The sequence below is a fragment of the Rhincodon typus genome, unplaced genomic scaffold, assembly GCF_021869965.1.
Source record: "Rhincodon typus isolate 14 unplaced genomic scaffold, sRhiTyp1.1 hic_rhity00012690, whole genome shotgun sequence".
Taxonomy (NCBI): Eukaryota; Metazoa; Chordata; class Chondrichthyes; order Orectolobiformes; family Rhincodontidae; genus Rhincodon; species Rhincodon typus.
In genome coordinates this window covers 1-5,259 of record NW_025978328.1, presented here as the reverse complement: position 1 = coordinate 5,259, position 5,259 = coordinate 1, and the positions used below count along the sequence as shown (strand labels likewise).

General features: G+C 47.4%; 1 long non-coding RNA gene across 1 annotated transcript in view; it reads right to left on the bottom strand.

Moving 5' to 3' along the window:
* Positions 1-5,259, bottom strand: part of LOC125482571 — a 6,160-nt gene extending 901 nt beyond the window's left edge. Inside the window, exons 1-2 of the long non-coding RNA XR_007261680.1 lie at positions 4,751-5,259; positions 1,908-2,075 (exon numbers count right to left, since the gene is read on the bottom strand). This is a non-coding gene — a long non-coding RNA (uncharacterized LOC125482571). The remainder of the gene's footprint in view (positions 1-1,907; positions 2,076-4,750) is intronic.

The window sequence follows — 5,259 nt, the reverse complement described above, 5'->3', positions numbered from 1 at the left end:
ATCCCACTCCCTCCACCCACCGATGCTCAGTCGCAGCAGTGTGTACCATCTACAAGATGCGCTGCAGAGATTCACCAAAGATCCTCAGGCACTGTCTTCCAAACCCCACGACCCACTTCCATCCAGAAGGACAAGGGGCAGCAGATACATGGGACCCCCCACCCCCTGCAACTTCCCCTCCGAGCCACTCCCCATCCCGACTTGGAAATATATCGGCCGTTCCTTCAGTGTCGCTGGGTCAGAATCCCTGGAATTCCCTCCCTAAGGGGACATTGTGGGTCAACCCACAGCACATGGACTGCAGCGGTTCAAGGGGGCAGCTCACCCCCACCTTCCCAAGGGGGGCAACTAGGGGCAGGGGGCAATAAATGCCAGCAACACCTTCATCCCACAAGAGAACTTTTAAAACAAAATTTAAGAACTGTTTGACATGGTCTTATTGCAGATATCAGAAATAAATATTCAACCTGTTTATCCTCACAATAAACTTCCTGAAACTCAAAGCCCAGTGAAAGGTTCATCCTATTCCCATTCGGAAGTTCTCTGTTTAGCTGTACCAACTGTAGGTATTTGGTCTTTTTTCTGACAACTTCTGCATTTGCTTGCTATTGTCTTTACTCGATCTCTCGTCACGAAACCCCGAAACTTTTTTTTTCCCTTTATTCATTCACAGGATGAGGGCATTGCTGACCAGGCAGCATTTATTGCCCATCCCTAATTGCCCAGCGGGCAGTTAAGAGTCAACCACTTTGCTGTGGGTCTGGAGTCACATGTAGGCCCAGACCAGGTAAGGATGGCAGTTTCCTTCCCTAAAGGACATCTGACGCAGCTTACTCCCCAATATGTGCTCTTTAAAGTCACGTTTACCAGCTTTGCGTTCCGTCTTCCTGTCAGATTTCTTAAATCTTTTTGCTTCCGCAACTTCTCTTGGTACCTTCTTAGCCAATGTGTGCTCCTCTTCCTCTGCCCTGACTGTTGTGGAGACAGCTAAATTGCGTCGTCTCTGGTGCAGATGTTTTCTGTTTGACTTGCCTCTCTCTGAAAGAAAACTGCCCGTTCCCTCAACTTCTGCATCGGTCGGATTTTCCTGACATAGTCACTGCCTTGAGACACCTTGATGCTTGGGGACAGCCCAATTTCTTCCACTCACTTTTTTTTGCTGGATTTCCTACTTCAATGCTTCTTTTTTAAGCCGAGCTTCATTTTAACGTGCACAAACAAATTCTCCACGCAACCTGGCACTACTTTCAGAAGTGGAAAAACATTAAAACAATGTCCTTGTTGTATAGACCAAACCCCCTCAAAATATCCAAGAGATTCCTTTAAAAAAGTAAATGCTAGGTTTTAGGCTTAGAGTAATGTGCGTCCTTTCCAATGCGATTCACATTGGGCAAACTACTAGGCTTTGAGTAAAACATGCTTCGTGCTTACCCTACAGTTAAAACACAAACAAAAGTATAACTTTTATCAAAATGCTTATCAATAATACATCTCTTAACTACAACCGATCACTTGTTCTAATTCTGTGAACACTCCCTTGATAAGGCAAATTCAGTAAAACAGATTTCTTCCACTTGCAGTCTCCTTTAGTCCAGGAGAATGCAAACAAAATAATAAATTCTCGCAGCAGAGAGAGAGAGCTACATCGAGCAGCTTCAATCCCAGCTGAGACAACCGAAAACAAAAACTAAACCCCCTCCACGCCCTGAGGAAGGTTCACTGCATCCAGAACGTTAACTCTGATTTCACCCTCCACAGATGCTGCCAGACCTGCTGAGCTTTTCCAGCAACTTCTGTTATTTTTTTTGCCCTTCAGCTGCGTGAGCCCGACTCCATCCATCCCCTGCTCCTCTTGCCCACATTTAAAAGAGAAATTGAACTGAAAGTGTGAGGATGAATGCACCTACCAGATGTATCTCAGGCTTTTGCAGCGGTCTACCAGATGGCTGAAAGCAGGGATGGACTGGTCACTGAAGCTGTTCCTGTTCAAATATAGTCCTTTCAACCTTTGGTTCCTGCTGAGGGCTGAGGCTAGTTCCTCAGCGCACGCATCTCGGAGTCCATTGTCATCGAGCCTGCGAAATCATCAAGGTGAAGGTGGGAAGTTAAAGGTAGAGACACATCCTGGCGACTCTCATACACTCCCTTAAACCGTACGCTCCCTCCTTTGCCGCAGATGTACTACAGCGGATTACTCAGTCTCCCCAGCACCTTCCCAATCCACAAATACCTCCATCCACAAGGAGGAGGGCAGGAGATACATGGTTCATATCTCTCTCTCTCTCTCTCTCTCTCCCTCTCTCCTGGTAGGCTCCCCTACTTCTGTCTTTATCTCCTTCATGTTCTGATACTCCTGTCTTTCCCTGGCTATCATCTTGTTTTGCCCTGCCCAAAAAAAAACCCGCAAAATGTGGCATTTAGTTCACAGGTATTGTAGAGCTTTGGTAAACGAATTTGGCCTCTATCTTACCGTTTACTCCCTACCCCACCCACTTCCCTATTTTCTACATATAAACTGACGTTTTCCCAGCCACCATCAGTTCTGAGGAAGGGTCACCGGGACCCGAAAGGTTAACTCTGATGTTCTTCTCCTTCACAGACTCTGCCAGACCTGCTGAGCTTTTCCAGCAACTTCTGTTTTTTGTTCCTGATTTACAGCATCCACAGTTCTTTCGGTTTTTAAATTTGGTAAACGAGCAGTGGGCTTTGAGATTGATGAAGTAACACTCTCAAAGAGACAGCACACAGACATGGTGTACTGAATGGCTTCCCCAGCGCTGCCCAGGGCATTATTAAATCCTTCACCTTTCGCCTCCCCACTCACAATCTTGTCCAGTGTTCCATTCCTCGTATACCTTAATATTCTGTTATCGGTTCTGGACCATATTCCTTTCAAGCGACTGGGTCAACCAACCATTTGGCAACTGGACCTCTTAACTGCTCGACAGCGCGACACCTTGGTTTCTTCATTCTTTCTGATATTCCTTCGCACCCAACGGCACCCACATTGTGTGCCTACGCACACGGGCTCGGTAAAAACACAAAACGCGAGATAACTTTATTCGGCATTCCCACCATCAGGGTGAGACATCCCGTACGGCCAGGGAACCGGGACCAAGCAGAGTCCGGGAGGGCCAACGTTTATGTTAAAAAAACAAAGTGAAGGAAGGTAGGGAACCAAATCCAAATAGAAATGGAGGGCTTAATGAAGCCCGGGTCTCCCTAAATGCATCAAGTGTGTAGGTGGGCACCCTCATGCTCCCTCTCCCAAGACCCCCCACCACGGCCTGGACCTGTAAATGAGCAGCCCAGCTAGACCCAGGAGCAGACCCACGAGGAGATCCTCTGACCGGCCCCCCACCCCCCAACACTGGGTTCCCAAAGACCAGGCGCTTGGGGAGGGGCTGGAGTGCAACCAAAAAGCAGAGGACAAGGTCCTTAAAATAACTTAGAACGGGGTGCAGACGCCCACAACCCATATGTACATAGTGCACAGCCTCCACAGTGCCACAAAACCAACAGAATCATTGAATTATACAGCGCGGAAACAGACCCTTTGGTCCAACTTGTCTGTGCTGACCCGATATCCTAAACCAGCCTAGTCCCATTTGCCAGCATTTGGCCCGTATCCCTCTGAACCCTTCCTATTCATGTACCCATCCAGATGCCTTTTAAATGTTGTAATTGTACCAGCCTCCACCACCTCCTCGGGCAGTTCATTCCATACACGCACCACCCCCTGCCTGAAAAAATTACCCCTCAGGTCCCTTTTAAATCTTTCCCCTCTCACCTTAAACCTATGCCCCTCTAGTTTTGGACTCCCCTACCCTGGGGAAAAGAGCTTGACTATTCAACCTATTCATACTCCTCATGATTTTATAAACCTCTATAAGGTCACCCCCTCAGCCTCCAATGCTCCAGGGAAAATAGTCCCAGCTTATTCAGCCTCTCCCTGTAGCTCAAACCCTCCAGCCCTGGCAACATCCTTGTAAATCTTTTCTGAACCCTTTCAAGTTTCACAACATCCTTCCTATAGCAGCGAGACCAGAATTGCACACAATATTCCAGAAGTGGCCTCACCAATGTTCTGTAAAGCTGCAACATGACCCTCCCAACTCCTATACTCAATGCACTGACCAATAAAGGCAAGTATACCAAGCACCTTCTTCACCACCCTGTCTACCTGTGACTCCACGTTCAAGGAATTATGTACCTACAGTTGGGCTGGGAGTCTGTAAGCTGCCACAATCTGCAGTTGTGGGTGAGTGCTACATGTAGTACCTTCCAACCCAGATCCCTGAGAGAAAGGGTACGAAATGCCTCCACTAGACATTCTCTAGGTTCCTTCATTACTTGTCATTGAATTGATCAATGATTTGACCCAAAGGCCAATTGATGATTGAAACCTATGACCTATTGATGAATAAACCCAATAACCAAATGATGATTGAAACCCTTGACCAATTGATGAATAAACCCAATAACCAAATGATGATTGAAACCCTTGACCAATTGATGGTTGAAACCCATGACCAATTGATGATTGAAACCCATGACCAATTGATGATTGAAACCTATGACCTATTGATGATTTAACCCAATATCCAATTGATGATTGAAGCCCATGACCTATTGATCATTTAACTCCATGACCGATTACCATTTGATCCAGTGGCAATAAATGCTGGACCCAGGCAACAATGCCCACATGCTCCACGACTGAAGAGAGAAAAGTAAGCAATAGACTTACTCCAGTTTCTGTATCTGACAGGCCGGTGCCCTCAGTGCCGTACATAGCCTCCTCAATCCCAGGTTGCTGAGCCGGTTGTAACTCAGACTGAGCTGTGTGAGCGAGTGGTTTGTGTTGAGTACTTGAGTCAACTGCAGTGCGCACAGGGCCGTCAGCTTGTTATTATTCAGCCTGGAGAGAGGCGGACATGAGAGTGTGAGGTAGAGACATGCAAAGACGCTGCTTCTTCAAATCAGAACCGTGCTTCGGGGCCACCATTAAAGTGGGTGGGTGGGTGGTGGGTGGTGGCTAACAAAATCATAGCATCCCCAACGTGTGGAAACAGGCCATTCAGTCCAACACATCCACGCTGACCCTCTGAACATCCCACCCAGACCTATTCCCCCTATAATCCACCATAACCTGCACATCCCTGGGCACTATGGGACAATTTAGCACGGCCAATCCACCCTAACCTGCACATCCCTGGGCACTACGGGACAATTTAGCACGGCCAATCCACCCTAACC